Source organism: Musca domestica, unplaced genomic scaffold (genome assembly GCF_030504385.1).
Source record: "Musca domestica strain aabys unplaced genomic scaffold, Musca_domestica.polishedcontigs.V.1.1 62, whole genome shotgun sequence".
NCBI classification, from domain to species: Eukaryota; Metazoa; Arthropoda; class Insecta; order Diptera; family Muscidae; genus Musca; species Musca domestica.
The window spans coordinates 694,505-715,971 of NW_026712369.1; the positions used below are offsets into that span (position 1 = coordinate 694,505).

The 21,467-nt window shown below is 38.9% G+C and overlaps 1 protein-coding gene across 3 annotated transcripts in view; it reads left to right on the forward strand.

Moving 5' to 3' along the window:
- LOC101897747 (DNA-binding protein RFXANK) overlaps nucleotides 1-21,467 on the forward strand; it is an 87,901-nt gene that overhangs the window by 5,910 nt on the left and 60,524 nt on the right. The window contains exon 4 of one of the 3 annotated variants that reach the window (XR_002194479.2): nucleotides 13,345-13,460. The exons of the other annotated variants lie outside the window; for them this stretch is intronic. The gene's annotated coding sequence lies outside the window, so the exon portion shown is untranslated. Of the gene's footprint in view, nucleotides 1-13,344; nucleotides 13,461-21,467 lie in introns of those variants that run through there. 3 annotated transcript variants of the gene reach the window in all.

Here is a 21,467-nt window from a genome sequence, read left to right on the forward strand (position 1 = left end):
TAAGGGACTAAAACACTAAATCGGATAAAACATATATATGGTTGCTATATCTGAACCGATTTTCACTAAATTTGACATACTTGCTTCTAGGCTGAATTTGGTCCGATGTACTAAAATTCAGTCCATTTGGACTTATATCGGCCATTTGGTGCACAATTAACCCGAAATCGGATGAAGATATATATGGGAGCTATATCCAAATCTGAACCGATTTCGATAAAATTTAAAACAGCTATTTCTGTGCTCCATCTAATACCTGGTGCCAAATATCACGGTTGTGGAGTGCATAGTAGGAATGTGAGGGACTTAAAGATCAAATCGGATGAAAGATATATATGGGAGCTATAGCTGAACCGATTTTCTCCAAATTTGATATACTTGCTTCTAGGCCGAACTCGGTTGGGTGTGCCAAAATTCAGGTAATTTGGACTGATAGTGGACATTTGGTGCACATTTAACCCGAAATCGGATGAAGATATATGGGAGCTATATCTAAATTTGATCCGATTCTCACCAATTTCAATAGGGTTCGTCCTTGGGCCAAAAACATATTGTTTGGAAAATTTCATCTCAATCGGATAATAAATGCGACCTGTATTTTGTTCACAAGAATACATGGACAGACGGACGGACGGACGGACGGACGGACGGACAGACGGACTGACATGCATAAATCGACTCAGAAAGTGATTCTATGAAGGTTCTCAAAAGTAACTATGGGTCTATCTCGTTTCCTTCTCACAAAGACATAATACCCTTACCATTATGTGGTGTAGGGTATAAAAATGGCCATTCAGTTCGGTTAGCTCGAACTTTTTGTGCCATACACTATGTGGGAATAGAGGCTAAAAACTCAAAGATGTCTAAAAAAGAGATTTGCAACGGCCGGCCTAAGTGAGTCACATTCCAATTGAAGACCATAAATTGAAAATTGGCCTGGGAAGTCCCAAAAACCCACCTGACATGCACATACCTAACAGAGACGCCTGGGCCCATAACGGGAGCTCTGGTGTCTTCTGTTATTCCCCTAGTGTTCGTGAATCCTACAAGCTTGGAAACAACTGTAACGTATTTTAGGCAGGAATCTTTGCGGTCAAAAAGGCCACAGACCTGCTGGTCACGAGGAATACTGAGGTCAGCGGTCCGGTGACCATATATGTCGATAGTCAAGCGGCACTGAAGACCTTAAATTCCTTTACTATTAAGTCTAGGGCTGTTTTGAACTGCAGGAAAGCCTTGGGAAAACACTGGGTTGCCCATCAAGCTCTGTTGGGTTCCTGGTCATTATAACATCCCAGGCAACGAGACTGCAGACGAATTGGCCAGGCTAGGATCCGAATCAACTACAATTGAAGTAGATAACTCGGTTTCCATTTCCTACAGGTTATTCACCAAATGGAAACGTACCTCCCAAAATGCACTCCATTTGGTGCACAATAAAAGGTAAATCGGACGAAGATATGTATGGCAGTCATATCCAAATCCGAACCGATCTCGATAAAATTTGGCAAAGGTATTTCTGAGCTGTATTTGATATATTTCCCCAAATATCGTTGTTACGGAGTCCATACTAGGCTGTGGAGAAGAATTTCATCAAATTGGATGAAGAATATGTATATGGGAGCTATAGCTATATTTGACCCGATTTCCACCAAATTTGATACACATATTTCGCGGCTTAATTTGGTCATATGTGCCAAATTCCATCCTATTTGGCGAAATATTACACGTTCTGTGCACAATAAAAGGCAAATCGGACGAAGATATGTATGGGAGCCATATCCAAATCTGAACCGATCTCGATAAAATTTGGCAGAGGTATTTCTGAGCTATATTTGATGTATTTCTCCAAATATCGTTGTTACGGAGTGCCTATTTCGGCTGTTGGAGACAAAAATAATAAATCGGATGAAGAATATATATGGGAGCTATAGCTATATTTGACCCCATTTCCACCAAATTTGATACACTTATGTCGCGGCTTAATTTGGTTATATGTGCAAAATTCCATCCTATTTGGCGTAATATTACACGTTCTGTGCACAATAAATGGCAAATCGGACGAAGATATATATGGGAGCTAGATTCAAATCTGATCCGATCTCGATAAAATTTGGCAGAGGTATTTCTGAGCTATATTTGATGTATTTCTCCAAATATCGTTGTTACGGAGTCCATACTAGGCTGTGGAGAAGAATTTTAACAAATCGGACTAAAAATATATATGAGAGAGCTATAGTTATATCTCACCCGATTTCCATCAAATTTGACACACTTGTTTCTAAGCTCAATTTGGTTGCATGTGCCAAATTTTATCCGATTTGGCCTAATATTACATATTATATATGGGAGAACCCAAATTCCTCAGCCGTAGATCACACTCTATAACTCCATCTCTTAACTTCGCCCCTTCTATCAACCACTACTTCCTTTTTTTCTTAATATTCTTCTAGGATGAACACAATGGACCTATAGGTCTCCGAGTGGAGCAGTTGCCATATGGTAACTGTGCATCCTTTAACCTAACCTAACCTAAGTCAAAAAAAATGTTTATCCAAATCATTTGAAAACCGACTTTACCACTTTGTATAATAAGTAGAGCTACCCATAGCAAATACAGGGTGAGATTAAAATAAAAACTACAACAAAGTCAAACGCCATAATTTTTACATTTTTTCTTTTTTTAATTTTATTGAATGAAACAAAAAAAAAATGTCCGGAAATAGCATCAAATTTTAGAGAAAGTTCAGATTTGTTTGAATTGTTCAACTTTGGTACGAATTATGGTCTTCAAACGGTCCCGCTGCCCGAATGTTGCTCTGCGGTATTTTGGCCCATTCCCGGCGAAGCGCTTGCTTGAGGTGATCGACACTTTGGTATTCTTTAGTGCCAACCTTGCTTCCCAAAAATACTCCAGACACAATAGTCCAAGGGATTGGTATCCGGAGGTTTTGGTGGCCAACGAAACCGTCGTCACACCCTGTCCAAATGTTGTTCTGCGGTATTTTGGCCCATTCCTGGCGAAGTGCTTGCTTGAGGCGATCGACACTTTGGTATTTTTTCGTGCCAACCTTGCTTTACAAACTACTCCAGACGCAATAGTCCAACGGATTGGTATCCGGAGATTTTGGTGGCCATTGTGTGCTTTGGAAATTAAGCGAGGAACCTCATTTTGTATCCATTCTTGTGTGGCGCGTGCGATGGTGCTGAGTCCTGTTGGAATGTCGAAGGTCTGCAACCAAAATGTTTGCGGCTTTAATACACCCTCCAGAATATTTTCGCCATAATATTCGGCTTTTATTCTGATGCCTTTGCCGACCGATTAATATGAGCGGAGAGCGACCATTGGCCATTGTGCGCTGGAAATGAAGCGAGGCACCTCATTTTGTAACCATTCTCGGCCTTCAGAATATTTTCACGACAATATTTGGCATTTATTTTGAAGCCACGGTCGATTAATATCATCGGAGCGACCATTGGCCATTGTGCGCTGGATATGATGCGAGGCACCTCATTTTGTAACCATTCTTGGGTGCTGAGTCCTGTTGGAATGTCCAAGGTCTGCGGCCAAAATGTTGGCGTGCCCAAGGCTTTTTATACATCCTCCAGAATATTTTCGCAATAATATTCCGGATTTATTCTAATGCCAAGGTCGTTTAATACGAGCGGAGAGCGACCATCGGCTGTTATGGCGGCCCACACCATCAGCATGGGCCGCGCTTGAGTTCTGTTCTTGTGGCCAACCGAAGGTGCGCAATTTCAGCTGACCTCTTTGGCAAGTAAACACCTTCATTTTGTTTGTTTACAAACTGCTGGACAACAAATGTTTTCTCATCGGAGAGAGAGAAGAGAGAGAGAAAACCAAATGCGGCAATTCACCACTTTCGGCCAAGCGAAGCAACTCTTTAGCTCTTTCGAGTCTATTTTCTTTCTGTTGCGGTGTAAGTTCTTGCACTTTTTTGGAATTTCAATGGCTTTACCCCGAGCTCCCTCGATTTTTCAATTTTTGCCGAATGGAATATTGCGATATGTTCAACTCACGAGCCATTTTTCGGCCACTGCGATGCGTTTTTCGATAAGGTCTCTTCTTTACTTTTCGTAGCATTTCTGCTGATGTTGCTGTGCTGTTTTCTTCCGTCCACTTCCTTGACGTCGGGCTACGGGCTACCAGTATCACGGTAACGAGCTATGGTACGAGCCATAAAAGATTTATTCTCATTTAAATGCTGGCTGGAGTGCTCTAACGATAGCCATAGCCACTTGTGGTTTTCCAGCTAAATATAAAGAAATCAGACCATCACGCTTGAATTCCGAATCACGGATAACTTTTATTGCTGGAAAATTCTCACCAAAATGCTTTTTTAGGCTTGTAAACAATATAATGAGCTGTCACTGGATTAATTTAGAACAGCTGTCGGACGAGTGGCTTAGAAGTGACAGCAGTCTGAAATTGGTTGCATTTTTATCATCTCGACCTGTATACCCTCTCTAGTCATATGGCTGAGGGTACAAAAAGAATATCAGTCAGCCTTTCTACAACTATTAAATTTACCAGGGCTGTGGGATCTACACTGTTGAAATATGGGAAGGAGACTGAAACTCAGTAGCTATCCACATTCCGTGGCCGCTGTTTGAAATTTGGAGGCAGCGACAGTTTTTATCTCCTCTTCATTATCACAAAGTCTGCAGATTTCATCATTCCCTAAACTTGACTAGAATCCACTCCCGATTAAGAATATATACTTCATTGTGGGTTCTCCGAATATGAATATTTCCAAGTGTCGTAAAATGGAATGACAAAATCAATCATACCCAGAATCCAATGGTGTAGGGTATTAAAAGGCAAACCAACAAGAGCCATGTGAGAGCATTAGCTTTGTTTGGCGGCTAGTCAGACAGCCTCACATCGATGCCTCCAATTGTGGCACACACATGTGTGTGTGTGTGTGTGTGTGTGTGAGCCCCCAAAACACAACAGACAACAAGTGAGTGGAGTAAATGTCTACTCATCCGACCCCGGACTGCACGACTGTCCATTTGTATGTGTGTCTCAAAATCTGAGGAGCCTACAACTGAGTTGAGGGTGGTGTGTGTGTGGGAGGATGCCTATGAAATTTTAAATGCATGAAAATTTTGTTGTTACTACTTCTCCCTGGTGATATTCAAAACAAAATGGATGGATGGAATGGAAGCTACATCAAGATTAAATAAGGGCTCAATGTAGGTGTGTTCGATAGTTCAAGCAGCTGGAACTATTTGTGTGCAATGAGAGGAGAGGAGAAGACCTCCGAGTCTTCTACGAGAAGACCTCCGAGTCTTCTACGGGAAGACCTCCGAGTCTTCTACGAGAAGACCTCCGAGTCTTCTACGTGAAGACCTACGAGTCTTCTACGAGAAGACCTTCGGGTCTTCTATGAGAAGAACTCCGAGTCTTCTATGGGAAGACCTCCGAGACTTCTATGGGAAGACCTCCGAGTCTTCTATGAGAAGACCTCCGAGTCTTCTATGAGAAGACCTCCGAGTCATCCACGAGAAGACCTCCGAGTCTTCTATGAGAAGACCTCCGAGTCTTCTATGAGAAGACCTCCGAGTCTTCTATGAGAAGACCTCCGAGTCTTCTATGAGAAGACCTCCGAGTCTTCTATGAGAAGACCTCAGAGTCTTCTATGAGAAGACCTCCGAGTCTTCTATGGGAAGACCTCCGAGTCTTCTATGGGAAGACCTCCGAGTCTTCTATGAGAAGACCACCGAGTCTTCTACGAGAAGACCTCCGAGTCTTCTATGAGAAGACCTCCGAGTCTTCTATGAGAAGACCTCCGAGTCTTCTATGAGAAGACCTCCGAGTCTTCTATGAGAAGACCTCCGAGTCTTCTATGAGAAGACCTCCGAGTCTTCTATGAGAAGACCTCCGAGTCTTCTATGAGAAGACCTCCGAGTCTTCTATGAGAAGACCTCTGAGTCTTCTATGAGAAGACCTCTGAGTCTTCTATGAGAAGACCTCTGAGTCTTCTATGAGAAGACCTCTGAGTCTTCTATGAGAAGACCTCCAAGTCTTCTATGAGAAGACCTCCAAGTCTTCTATGAGAAGACCTCCAAGTCTTCTACAAGAAGACCAACGAGTCTTCTATGAGAAGACCGTCTGGTCTTCTATGAGGAGACCTTCTGCTCTTCTATGAGAAGACCTTCTGCTCTTCTTTGAGAAGACCTTCTTCTGGTCTTCTATGAGAATATCTTCGGGTGTTCTACGAGGAGAACTTCGTGTCTTGTATGAGAAGACCTCCGAGTCTTCTATGAGAAGACCTCCGAGTCTTCTATGAGAAGACCTCCGAGTCTTCTATGAGAAGACCTCCTAGTCTTCTATGAGAAGACCTCCGAGTTTTTCATGAGAAGACCTCCGAGCCTTCTGGTCTTCTATGAAAAGACTTTCGGTTCTTCTATGAAAAGACTTCCGGGTCTTCTATGAGAAGACCTCCGGGTCTTCTATGAGAAGACCTCCGGGTCTTCTATGAGAAGACCTCCGAGTCTTCCATGAGAAGACCTCCGAGTCTTCCATGAGAAGACCTCCGAGTCTTCTATGAGAAGACCTCCGAGTCGTCTACGAGAAGACCTCCGAGTCTTCTACGAGAAGACCTCCAAGTCTTCTACGAGAAGACCTTTGGTCTTCTATCAGAAGACCTCCGAGTCTTCTATGAAAAGACCTCCGAGTCTTCTATGAGAAGACCTTCTGGTCTTCTATGAGAAGAACTTCTGGTCTTCTGTAAGAAGACCTTTTGGTTTTCTTTGAGAAAATCTTTGATTCTTCCATGAGGAGACCTTCTTCTGGTCTTCGATAAGAAGACCTTCTTCTGGTCTTCTATCAGAGGACCTCTTGGTCTTCCATGGGAAGACCTTTCGTCTTCCAAAAAGTCTCCTCCCCAGCTCTGAACACTACTGTACATTCATTGTTTTTTTCGTTTGCCATGCATGCATTCTTGTAATCCTGTATGGCCATTCCGCAACATCCCATGCCATGTAAGTAAATGTAAATGCCACCACATCTAAAAATTCCAATACTAACTTTTTTTCTTTTAGAAGTGTCATACTTCTTTGTATGTGTGTGTGAGTTACTCTTGCCACCATAATTTGAATGCGTGCCTGGCGGTGGTGGCTGGTTGGCTGGCTGGCTGTGGTGCATTGAAAAGGAAGTGCATTGGAATGCAGTGCCACAGAAATAATAATAAAATGACAAAATCCCAGAGACATTGCAAAAATGAAAAGAGAGCAATGCTGCGGACGATCCGACGGCGACGACGACGTGTAAGAAAATGAAAACATGTCATCTTTGCTGTTGTTGTTGTTATTGCTGTTGCAAGAACGGAAGTTGTATTTTATGAATTATTTGTATTTTGTGTCAGTGTGTGTGTGTGTGTCTGTTTGGATTGGATCTACAATTTATTGGCTATCAACGATGCTGTTGCTGCTAATTCTGCTGCAACAAAATCTGTATGGCTGTGTTGTTGTTGCTGTGGTTGCACGTGTCTCTTGGCATCTCATGCATAAATAATTTGCAATACAATTTTATACGCACACCCCACTGGGTTGTGGGGGGCTCTGGTTGTCTATCAAAAAAAAATCTTTGCAAGGAGGATGTATTTGATTGTAACGGACGGGCGTTTCCAACATCAGTTTCCGATTTTAATTAACCTCACAACTGGTGGAGTATGCTGTTGTTGCTTTTGTTCTCGTCCGTCGTCGTTGTCGCCGTCATTGTTGTGGCATCTTCTTTGTCTGTAAACAGAATGGAATTATTTCGAGGTCTAATTTATATGACAGACACGCTGTGCAGCAAAACAACTTCCGATAAAAGTGAACGTTTTTTTCGTTGGAGATGCTGTGGTTGGTTTTGCATGTTGCTCAATGGCTCGGTCAGGTGAAGTTGGAAGGGTTATTAAACGTCTCCTCTTTTGACCATCTATGAGACGACCTTTCCAAAAATGATGAGTGTAATTCCTGGTCTTCTCTGAGAAAGTATTTAAAGTAGAGGGAAAGAAGTCGAAGTCCAAGGTTTCTATTGAAGATCTGGGAATATTTGAAAACTCCAGAATCCTACTTCAAATATTAGATCTGCAGCTATTCTACGCACCATAAAAGCCACCGCTATGAAAGCTCTTCTTTGGTCATCTATGAGACTTTTCCAAAAATGATGAGAGTACTTCCTGGTCTTCTACGAGAAGGCCTATTAGAGTAGAAGGAAAGAAGTTCGATGTCCAAGTTTTCTATTGAAGATTTGGAAATATTTGAAATCTCTGAAATCCTACTTCAATATTAGATTTAAGGCTTATCCTACACAGCATAAAAACCATCCATATAAAAGGCCCCTTTTGGTCATCTGTTAGAAGACTTTTTCTTAAAATGGTAAATGTCTTTTTAAGTCGAAGGAAAGAAGTTCGATGTCCAAGACTTCCATTGAAGATCTGAGAATATTTAATCCTCGTTCAAATATTAGAACTGTTGCTTAGCCATCTTTTGATCATCTATAAAACTACTTTTCCAAAAATGAGAGTACTTTCTGGTCTTCTATGGGAAAGCCTTTTTAAGTGAAAAGAAAGAATTCCGAGATCCTAGTTTTCTCTAAAAGATCAGAGAATATTTGAAGATCCAGAATCCTACTTCAATATTAGATCTAAAACTTATCTATGAAAACCTTCTTTTGGTCACCTATTAAACGACTTTTCCAAAAAATGTTAATTGCCCTTTTAAGTAGAAGGAAAGAAGTTCGGGGTCCAAGTTTTCCATTGAAGATCTGGGAATATTTGAAGACTCTGAAATCCTCCTTCAATAATAGATCTAAAGATTATCTATGCAGCCATAACAGCCATCCATATGAAAGTCTTCTTTTGGTCACTTAAAAATGAAGGGATCTTTAGATCAACTGAGAGAGAGAGAGAGAGAGAGAGAGGAGGAAGAATTTAGCAGACACTGCTATTCATTGAGGGAAACACATGACATTTTTCATTGGGAAAAAAACTTTTATTTGAGAGAAGGCCTCGGCCTCATAGGGTTTTGGAATAGGTGCTTATGCAGCAAGGGTTGCGTGCTTCCTAAAGAGCCTGCCTCAATAAAGAAATCTCTCAATTACTTGCCTCTGGAGTTGATGTCCTGCACATGCTATACTCATCCTCCTAAGCTTTATCAACAAATATCCGGGAAATAATCTTGAAGTAAACCACATATATAAGGCCAAGGGGCGCCATCGTCCTTCAAAAATTGCACCTCCTTTTTCCGTCTTTTGAAAAAGAATCGGTGCATAGAAAACAAGGGAGTACGCACTTTTTGAATCTGCAACTTCCCGCAGTCCGTTTGATTTTCGCCAAAAGATTGGATCGTTTTTGGTGTGGAACCAGCTTCGGTCTTCCCCTCTTGGGACTTGCCAAGGTTCCAAGTTTTCCCTAATAGATCTAAGAATATTTGAAGATCCAGAATACTACCTCTGCGCCTTCAGTTTTTCACTGAAATCTGAAAAACGCTGTAGTCGTTTTTTGAAATACAATTTTATTTTTGGTCAAGGACGGTACCGAGACACTTGGGTTCCCTTGAAAAGCTTAATCTAACTTGTAAAAAGTACGAGCTCAGTTCTGGAGGGGTTCGCTCCGAGTCCGTTGCATCTTGCCCATCTGGAGAGTTTAACAAAAGCTCCCAGCATGATGTCTGAAACCATTTAAAAGAATTTCCCGGCAATCAGCAGAACCACATCGTCAGCGTAAGCCACGACTTTTGTTCCGTAGAGTAGAGAAGCCAGAGTAATGGTGACAGAACCCCTCCTTGTGGGGTGCCCGATTTGAGTTGATGATTCAGCTACTGAGCATAACATCAGTCCACTCAATTAGGAGTTGTGGTAAACCAAGTTTTGTAAGAGAACCATGAATTGCCTCAAGTGTGACATTGTTGGAGGTACCTTCTATGTCAAAAAAGGCTGCAAAAGTGAAACACGAGTCATTCAGGTTCATCTCCACAAATCCCACGACGTCATGCTGCGCTGTTTCAACAGATTTGCCTTTCATAGCTTATCGAGGTCAAAGATAGAATAGATCTGATCGAAATATCTATTAGTCTCCCTAGAGTTTTCAATAGAAGTACATGACTTGGTTTCCCCGCCTTGGGAATATAAGTAACTATAACTTCCCTCCACAGTGATGGAATGGGAGAGAGACGCAGACAAGCCTTAAAGATCACTTCCAGAAATGGTACTATTGCCGTCGACGCATGCTGTAACATTGCGGGAATAATGCCATCCTGTCCCGGTGACTTGAAAGATTTGAAGGAGTTTATCGCCCATAAGAATTTGGCACTGCTTACAATAATCCTTTCAGGCAGACTCATGTCCTCTGCCTCACAGTGCTGGCTATATCGATCTGCCGTTCGATCATTTCTCGCATCTGTGAAGTTCGGAAAGTGAATGCTGGCTAATTGGGATAAGTAAAGTCAGACTCAGGTCCTCCGCCTGGCTATGTCGATCTGCCGATCGATCATTTCTCGCATCTATGCAGTTCGGAAAGTAAGTGCTGGCTAATGTGGATAAGCATAATCTAAAAAATCGGGCACTTTGATTTCATATCTATAATTTTAATCCAATGTTGAATTTTTGAGGGGAAGGTATGATAATCAGAGGGCCAATATTTTCCATCGTTGCTGCTGTTCGAACTTCATAATTGTACCTCCCACATATACGTTTTCCTATAACCCCCATATAAAGGTATCTCTCGATTCGATATATTCACGATTTAAGCCACACATTTTCAAACAGAATAGTTTAATATACGGTGTTTAGAGTTCTTCTCTGGCAGAACATTGCCTGCATAGGTTAATGTTTTTGCCTATAGCGCCTATATAAATCTACTTCCCGATATTCGGCATTTTGACAATTTTAGTCATGGGACCTATATGGACAATATTACGCCACAGGAGGTAGATTCCAATACAAACTCTAAATTTTAAATTATGAAAATGATTTCAAACGCAATTATTTCAGGTATCTCTCGATATTCGATATTTTGACGATTTTAGCCACACATTTACAAACGGAATAATTTAAAATTTAGAGTTTGTATTGGAATCTACCTCCTGTGGCGTAATATTGTCCATATAGGTCCCATTTATAGGTATCTCTCGATATTTTGACGATTATAGACATACATTTTCAAACGGAATTATTTAAAATTCGGTATATAGAGTTCGTAATACGTTCTACCTTCTGTGGCAGAACATTGTCTGTAAAGGTCGAAGTTCCTGTTATTCGGTATTTTGACGAATTAAGCCACTTTTTCAAAGAGAATTATTTAAAATTTATTATTTGGATTCCGTAATGGGTTATTCTGCTGAAATTGAATCATTTTTATATAAGCCAAAGTAGCCCGTATTCTCCCGATTGTCGGTATTTTAATGACTGAAGACAACTTCTGTTTAAATTTCAGCATTGTGCTTTACTTGTTATACCCTCCACCATACTATGGAGGGTATATTAACATTGTCATTCCGTTTGTAACTCCTCGAAATATTCATGTAAGACCCAACAAAGTATATATATTCGTGATCAGCGTAAAATTCTAAGTCGATTTAGCGATGTCAGTCTGTCTGTCTGTTGTAATCACGCCATCTTTCGAACGTATCGAGATAGAAGGCTAAAGCTTTGCAGACATGTTTATTTTGCCAGTAGGCAGTTCTTAATTGGGTCATGTATGTCCACGCTTTCATATAGCCTCCATATAACGGTACCTCCCGATATTCGGTATTTTGATGACTTTATCGACATTATTCACCTAAATTGTTTCAAATTTGGTATTTGAAGTTCCAAAGGGATACTACAGCCTAAGACAGAAAATTGTCTGTGCAGGTCCACGTCGTCATATAGGCCCCATATACCAGTACCTCCCAATAGTCGGTATTTTGATGATTGATGATGATGAATTATTTACCGGAACTGTTTCAAATTTGGTATTTGAAGTTCATAATTGATACTTCAGCCTATGACAGAATGTTTTCTATGTAGGCCCAGGTCTTCGTATAGGCCCCATATATCAGTACCTTCCTATAGTCGGTATTTTGACAATTTTAGGTGCAATACTCACCGAAATTGTTTGAGATGCCGTATTTGAAGTTCGTAATGGATGCTACAGGCAGCATCAGAAAATTGTCTATGCAAGTCTAGATCTCTGTATAGCTCTGATGTAACGGTACCTCCCTATGTACGGTATTTTGATGATTTTAGCTACATTCTTCACCGTTTATTTCAAGTTTCGAATTTGAATTTGGTAATGGTTTATGACAACAATGCCTATATAGGTCCACGTCGTAAAGACCGCAATATAACGACTATATTCGATATTTTTAAGATTTTAACAGAATTTTTAATGGATTTTATTTTTTGGAAATTTTCAAATTCCTTCAAAGGTTGGAGGGTATTCAAAGTTCAAATTTTAAATTATTTTAATCTAGTATTATTCCGGCCTCTGCACACCTCCCTATTATTCATCCCCAGTTTCGAAATATCACCCCTCTCCCCCTCCCCCCTCAAAGACATTACCTTGTCAACTTTGCCCATCCTGTAACTATTTGACCATTCAAAAATTTGCTATCATTGTAGCTTTTTGGTGACAACCTTTCGCAATTCGGACCATTGTGTGTGTTCGTGTGTGTGTGCGAGTGAAAATATTTCACATTTTCTCCTAGTTTGGGTTTACGGAGAGTAATATTATTTTTTATTATTTCTTTCGCATAATAAAACACGTACTTTTATGTCAGTAATGAGAATCTCAGTTTCGTTGTTTCTTTTTTTTCCTAACTCATTTTTTTAGGATAGAAAAATGTCCAAGTACTTAGAGGCGGCAGCAGCATGGGCAGGAGCAGCAGCCAGCAGGGAATGCTAGCTAACCACAACCACACATCATTCTTGTCAACATCATCATCATCACCATCAACAACATTCACATCTGTGTCGTTCCTCGTTCATTGTCGTCTCCAGCACAAGTAGTAGCTCATTTAAGCTCATCGTTTATTTTTTCTGTTTTGCTGTTGCTGTTGTTATTATTACTACCTACTTCGTCTTTGTCTTCTGCTTTGGTTCTGTTGCTGGTGTTCGTTTCATATTGCCTTCTGCTATAACTGGGCGTGTCCTTGACCGTATAGGAGAAAAAAAATAGTATCCTTGTTTTTTTTTTTCGTTGTCTTCATCCTCCACACACATTGTATGGCATTTTTATACGGTGAGCCATAAGAGGTGGTATTGTTGTTGGTGTTGTTGCTGTATTTGAATGGGTAAAACACTGTATTTTTTATGTGCTGAAATTTTCTTCCTCTTTTTTTCGCCAGATTGTCAGCAAGGGATTTCTCCATACCACCACCACCCCATTGGGGCATGGCAGTAACATTACTGCAATTTTCATCTCTACAATGTTGTTTGGTTTATGAGCCACTACTACTGCTGCTGCTGCTGAGCTGAGCTGAACTGCTGTTCTTTGTCACTGTTGCCTCTGCTGCTGCTGCGTTGGGGGCTACTTTTTTTCATTCCTTCTTTGGAATGCTCAGGATGATGATGATGATGATAATAATGATGGCCATGCTTAGTGTTTTGGTTAGCTTGGCCCGCATTGTTCAGGGATTTTGTAAGACAACAAATATTTCCTTTTTGTCTAAAGGTTGATGTTTTTTTTTAGTTGCCATAAATTATTGATTCGAAATTTATCTCTATTTTCCTAGGGCTCTCCATAAAGGATTTCTGAAAGTAAAATCCCAGTTTAGACCCTTGAACTACAAAATATGGGAAAGGGAAGACTGTTTTCTACAGTTTTAAGGATCGAAAAGAAGATATCACTCCATTTACTGAATAAAATCAAGGATTTGGGAAAATATGTTAGAAAATGTCTAAAGAGAGCTATGTCATTTGCCACAAATATTGTTTCGAAAATTTTTCTCCATCAAAGATTTCTAAAAGTAAAATTTCATTTTAGATTCTGGAACTACAAAATGTAGATGTGAGAAGCCTCTTTTCTACAGCTTTAAGGATCAAAGATCGCTAACCTGTGTTGTTTGTTAAAGACGAGAAAGACGATACTGTCCATTCACTGATTTAAAATCAAGATTCTGGGGAAAAATGTTTAAATATGTCTAAAGAGAGCTAAAGAGATTGACATCTTTGTTTTTAGTTGCCATAAATTGTTGATTCGAAATTTATTTTTATTTTCCTTAGGCTCTCCATAAAGGATTTCCAAAAATTAAATCCCAGTTTAGATCCTGGAACAACAATAATATGAAAATGGGAAGCCTATTTTCTACAACTTTTAGGATCGAAAAGAAGATATCACTTACCGGTCCTATTTGTTGAAGGATCATCTTCTCCATTCAGTGAATAAAAAATCAAGGATTTGGGGAAAATGTGTGAAGATGTCTAAAGAGAGCTAAAGAGGTTGAAGGGTTTTTTATTTGCCACAAATATTGTTTCGAAAATTTGTCCATTTTCCTAAGACTCTCCATCAAAGATTTCTAAAAGTAAAACTTCATTTTAGATTCTGGAACTATAAAATGTAGATATGAGAAGCCTGTTTTCTACCGCTTTAAGGATCAAAAAGAAGAAGATCGCTAACCTGTGTTGTTTATTAAAGACGAGAAAGACGATCCTCTCCATTCACTGATTGAAAATCAAGAATTTGGGGAAAACGTGTTAGAATATGTCTAAAGAGGGCAAAAGAGATTGACGTTTTTTTTTTTTGGTTGCCATAAATTATTGATTCGAAATTTATCTCTATTTTCCTAAAGGTTTTCCAAAAGTAAAATCCCAATTTAGAACCTTGAACTACAAACTATGGGAAAGGGAAGCTTGTTTTCTACACCTTTAAAGATCGAAAAGAAGATAACCCCTCACCTGTGCTATTTATTGAAGGATCATCTTCTCCATTCACGGAATAAAAAATGAACAATTTAGGGAAAAATGTTAGATGCGAACCCATATACAATGTGAAATAAAAAACTGCAACAAATTCAAAGGCCGTAATTTTTAAAACATGTCGGAAATAGCATCAAATTTTAGAATAAGTTTAGATTTGTTTGAATTGGTCACCTTTGTCAAAGACCATAATTTTTACATTTTTTTTTTTAATTTCCTTCAATGAAAGCAAAAATGTCCGAAATAGCATCAAATTTTAGAATAAGTTTAGATTTGTTCGAATTGGTCACCTTTGGCACGACGTATGGCCTTCAGACGGCCAATGAAACCATCGTCACACGCTGTCCGAATGTTGCTCTGCGGTATTTTCGATCCATTTCCGGCGAAGCGCTTGTTTGAGGTGATCGACACTTGGTTTTTTTTTTTTTTTTTTTTTTTTTTTTTTTTTGGTGCCAACCTTGCTTTCCAAAATACTCCAGACACAATAATCCAACGGATTGGTATCCGAAGATTTTGGTGGCCATTGTGCGCTGCAAATGAAACGAGGAACCTCATTTTATAACCATTCTTGGCTGGCGCGTGCTGTGTGCGATGGTGCTGAGTCCTGTTGAAATGTCTAAGGTCTGCGTCCAAAATTTTTGCGTGCCCAAGCTTTAGTACACCCTCCAGAATATTTACGCGATAATATTCGGCATTTATTCTGATGCCACAGTCGATTAATACGAGCGGAGAACGACCATCGGCTGTTATGGCGGCCCACACCATCACCATGGCCGGCGCTTGAGTTCTGTTCTGGTGGCCAACCGAAGGTGCACATTTTCAGCTGACCTCTTTGGCAAGTAAACACGATCATTTTGTTTGTTTACAAACCGCTGGACAACGAATCTTCTCTCATCGGAGAGAGAGAGAAAACCAAATTCGGCAGTTCACCACTTTCAGCCAAGTGAAGCAACTCTTTAGCTCTTTTGAGTCTATTTTCTTTCTGTTGCGGTGTAAGATCTTGCACATTTTGGAATTTCAAAGGCTTTACCCCGAGCTCATTTTTTTAATTTCGGGCTTCGATCATGTCTTAGCAATATGGCTAGTTATACCCTCAGCTGTATGGGCTAGATAGGGTATATATCATTTGATACTACCAAAACGTGCCTCATCGAAAAACGGTTTTAGACCCTAGGTCTCTTTGGACCAAATCCGTTTCAGGACATTTGAAGTTGATATAGAGATGTCCGTTCGTCCGTCTGTCTGGCTGGTGTGCACGATAACTGTCGAAGGGAGAATCCGATTTCGTCCAAACTTGTTACATTGTAATATTATTGCCAAAATAAGATCGAGTTCGGAGATGGGCAATATCGGCCAACTCCTTCTGCTACCTCCCCCACAAAATGTCAACATTTGCATATTAAATTATTTACTGCACAGAAAGAGGAAGGATTATTCGATTTTGCTCCAACTTTGCAAATCCTAACATTTGCATCAGTGCTAGGACAGGTGCGAAAATGGGCAATATCGCTGCACTCCATCAAGTACTTCCCCCACAAAGTTTCAAAATTTTGAATAATTATAACTTCAAATTACACACAACAAAATATTTTTATTAACCCTAAATCTGGTGTGACGATGGTACATATAGGCCCTCTACTTCTTATACCTCCCCCACAAAGAGCCAACATTTTGAATATCCATGAAGCTGATAAAACGCAAAACTAACATTCGATTCCATTCCAGACTTGGTACATCTCAATATTTCCATCAACACTTGATCTGTTATAAAGATGGTAGAGATCGGACCATTTCTTCTGGTACCTTCCCCACAAAGGGTCAAAGTTTTGAATAACCAAAACTATTATAAAATCCGTAATAAGCATCCGATTGTCTTCATATTTCACACATCCCATTATTTCTACTAACACAAGATCTACTGTAAAAATTGGATGGATACATGGGTCCACTCCTTCTGAAACCTCTCCCCCCTCCCCCCAAAAAAAAGGGGTCAAAATTTTCAATATCCATGAGGCTCATAAAATGCGAAATGAGCATCTGAGCATCCTTTCAGACTTGTTACATCTCAATAATTCTCTCGAAAACAAGATCTGTTATAAAGAAGATAGAGATCGGACTGAAGATTTATTTTCTGATGGCGTCCTCTTTCTAACCCAAGTTGTTGACCAACCAAGCTGCTTTGTCTCTGACTTTTTCCAAGTTAACCAACATCGTTGGTCACTTTATTAACTTTTGGATTGGATTGTCCGCCAACACTCGTACACAGCAATGCCTTGACTGACACCAGGCTTCGGGACAATTTGAAACCATACCATACCTCTGAAATTTTTTTAATTTAGAGAACTCCAACTTAGTTGGATTACCTATTGTTTGGTTTAGCATCATCTAAATTTTGAACGATTGTCTTCAATTTCGATAGGGCTTGTCCTTGGGTCAAACAAATGACTTGTGCAAAATTTCATTTGGATCCGGCAATAAATGCGACCTGTACTTGGACAGACAGACGGACGGACGGAGGGACATGCATAAATCGACGCAGAATGTGATTCTATACAGATCATCAAAAGGAACTGTGGTCCAATCTCGTATCCTTTTACCTGTCACAAACAAATACACAAAGACATAATAACCTGGCCACCCTGTGGTGTAGGGTAAAATACAAAATTCTTAAAAAATAATTAATTTTTAAAAAATAAATAATTCTTAAAAAAATTAATAATTCATAAAAAAAGAAGAAATGCTTTTTCAAAGTCGAGTAGGTCGAGTAGCTAAGTCTCAGCATTTTGACTATGCAAAAGCCTACTGATAGCCATCTGATTTTTATCCACGACGAAAAAAATGGTCACACCGCTTATCTTCGAAAAAATTCAGATCAGAAGATGTCGTTCTCTGGGGGGTTTAAGTAAAAATATTGAAGTCACTAAAATCTTAAAAAAAATATTTTAACACTGTAGGATATTAGTCAGTGTTCCCACTTTTCTATAAGACAAATAAAATATTTCTTAAAAAATAAATAATTCTTAAAAATCGAAAAAATGTTTCTTCGAAGTCGAGTTGGTCGAATCACTATAGGTGGAAATACATAAAAAGCTTATTTGGCTGGCTTAAGTCATTTTTGGCTGGCTTCTTCGAAAATGAACAAAAGAGCCTAGGGCCAAAAATCGAACTAAGTCAACCTAAAACTTCTTTGAGTGAAAATATTGAAGTCATTAAAATCTTAAAAAAATATATATATTTTAACACTGTAGGATATTAGTCAGTGTTCCCACTATTCCATAAAACAAATAAAATATTTCTTAAAAAATAAATAATTCTTAAAAATCGAAAAAAAAGTTTTTTTCGAAGTCGACTTGGCCGAATGACTAAAGGTGGTAACACATAAAGCGCTTATTTGGCTGGCTTAAGTCATTTTTGGCTGGCTTCTTCGAAAATAAACAAAAGAGCCAAAAATCGAACTAAGTCAACCTAAAACTCCTTTGCTCCCCTGCGAAGAAGCCAGCCGATGACTTAAGCCAGCCAAATATTCGCTTTATGTATTCCCACCCTAAGTCGGCATCATCTAAATCAGCATTCATCTGGATAAAAATAAACAACATTTCATTGTCTATACATTCCATGGTAGAAGAATATAGGTAGACGCATCGATCGACACAGCTGCTGAGACAATGAACTGTCAAACCAATTTTGGAATTGAAAATGTTGAATGAAAAAATATTTAAATTTGTAAAAATTGTTGAAAAACATGAATTATAATAACCTCTGAATGATGTCGCATAAGAAAACATATAAAAATCTACTTACATTAAAAAAAAAAAAAAAAACATTTAAAATATTTTCACATATCAATGCTCCCAAGCGTTGATGCATCTACCTGTATTCTTCTGCCATGTTACATTCATTTGTCTGTGTACAAATATTTGTTAAAACACACTGTTATTTATAATAATGTTGCTTTATATTTTGCAAAAACATCAATTAACACCAGTAATATGATGTTTTTCCTTATTTCCAATGTTAAAAAAAACGCATAATTGCCATTACTGCAACAATGTTTCCATGCGCTCTTTCTCTTTCACTGAAATATTGTTTCTGAAACATGTTTTCATTTGTTGTCTTCTTTTCCTTCTCTTTCAATATTCATTGTTCTCAATGCTTGTTATTTCACACCAAAACAAAAAAATCGCTCAATTGGCATTACTGAAACCATTTTTTCGCTCTCTCTCTCTTTCAATGTTTACACATTTTCCCCTACTTTAGTGGTAAATTTGTCATTGCAACAAGATGCCGGCAACATTTTAATACTAAATATAATGTGGCAACACTGCAAAACAAGGGGGTCTCATTGAAACCGTGTGAGAGAGAGTGTGTATTGTGGAGGAGAAAAGGCAAAACACTATGGGAAGCATGTGAAACGAAATGAAATCAAAATGAAACAAAGGTGCCTCTCCCCGTTGTATGTGCGTGCGTGTGTTGGTTTGTGTGATATTTTGCCGTTGAGTAGTGGTGGTTGTTGGCTGTTGTATTTCATTTTCCTGAATTCGTTTGAATCGAACGCTTGATACATCTGCACGCGTTTGTTGGTGCGCCGCTGAAAGATAACACAACAACGACGAACAACCCAACCATTGAACTAACCAGCCAGTCTAACTCTCCACCACAAACGATTCTTTTATTTTGTTTTGTCCGGTTTGTGTGTTGTTGCTCTGGAAAAGTGAAAAAATAATAAAAACAAAAATTTGCCAAAAAAAAGGAAGAAATTTTGACATTTTATTTTTCTCCAAAACTAACGAAACAAAAGTGAAAAATAAACATCAATTAAAAAAAGAAAACACCAGTGCAAAGAAAAAATTGTGTAAAGAAACATTTTCTAAGTGGTAGACATTTTCTTCTTCTCTCGGCCCATAACGGTAAATAACAAACACAAACAAGTTGTGGCAAACAGAAGTGAAGCAAAAAAAAAAAAAACGTAACACAAAGAAATAAAACGTGAAAAAAAGATGTATTGAAAATTCGGTTTTGAAAAACAAAAATACTTTTTCCCTCCCTCTTCAAGCGAAATTGTGGAAAAAGAAAAAAACTCCCCATCCGCCAGTGTGAAAGTTGTAATGAAAATCTTTCAGGGCATCATCAAGTGAAAATTTCGAAAATATTTTTTTGGAAAAATCAAAAATGTAAGTCTCAAAAAAAATCTATAAAAATTCTTCAACCATGACATGGCAAAAAAAAAATTGCGTATTTTATTTTTCTTCCATCCCTTCCACACCTTCTTTCATTCTAATTTTTATTTTCTCTATACAAAAATAACAACAACAAAAACCGAATTTAATAAAAATTCGTCTTTTTTATGTATCTCCCCAAAATTCTTCATGTCGTAGTTGTTGTTGTTGCTGCGGTTGTCGGTGTTGTGCGAGTAGAAAAGTGTTTGTGTACTTCTCTTCAATGTTTTGTTGTTGTTGTTGCCCATAGTTGGGTTCATACATTATTTTTTGCCATGGCGTTGTTGTTGTTATTTTTTCTTTCCATGTCCGCCGTCCCGCAAGTACTTTACTCCGCTGCTGCTTCTGCTGTGGTTCCGCTGCCACCACCACCAACCATTTACCCACCATCCTGCACTTCCTCTTGAAATCCGTTGAAGACGAAAAAAACTTCAACGGCAAAGCAAACCAAAAACATAAACACATCCACACAACCATAAATTACGCCCCGACGTCTGCATTGACTGTCAGTCAGTAAAATTCAGCCAACAAAGCCACCATGGCTGCTGGCAATCTGTTGTTGTGTTATTCTGTTTATTTTTTTTATTGTTGTTGTGGCTGACTGCTTCATCATGTTTATGTGCGTAAATTTCTTGTTCTGTTTTGTCGGACTGTCTGGCTGGTGGCCTCTCTACATTGGTTCATTGCTGCGGTCTTTGGGTTTTCTTCTTCTTACTTTAACGCGCCTATTTTTTACCCATTTGTGTCTTCTTTTTTTTTTCTTAAATCAATCATTTCATAAAATACAGGGAAACCCAGACGAGTTTTCTCTCAGAATATTTGCAAAAAAGTGTGTGTGTGTGTGCGTGAGTTTAGCGCGTAGAAAAAGAAGCTTACAAAAATAAATACTACGCAATGCAAGCAAAGTTCCAAAGAAGAAGCAAAAAAAAAAAAAACAAAAGCCGCAAATACACATTTTTACCCCAACGCACACACACACGCATATACACTCGCAAACAACTTGCCTGCACACAGAGAGGCAAACTCACAGTGAGGAACACAACACACACACACATCTCTCTTCTTGGGCAAAAAAGAGCGCACAGTGATTCCATAACATAAAAAAATCTAATGCACTTGCATTCATCATGGGATAGAAGTGAGAGACACGGATATTAAGGCCACAAAATATTTTTCTAAAATGGCATATTTACACAGTGGGCGAAAAAAGTGTACCTAAATTTTGGTGTACAGTGGAAATTTTAGTTCAAATTACAAATTATTATTTTTTTTTTCAATGGTAATTTTTTGGGATTGCGATTTTTAAGCTGTTTAAGGCGAGGTGTTTTTCCGGTTAT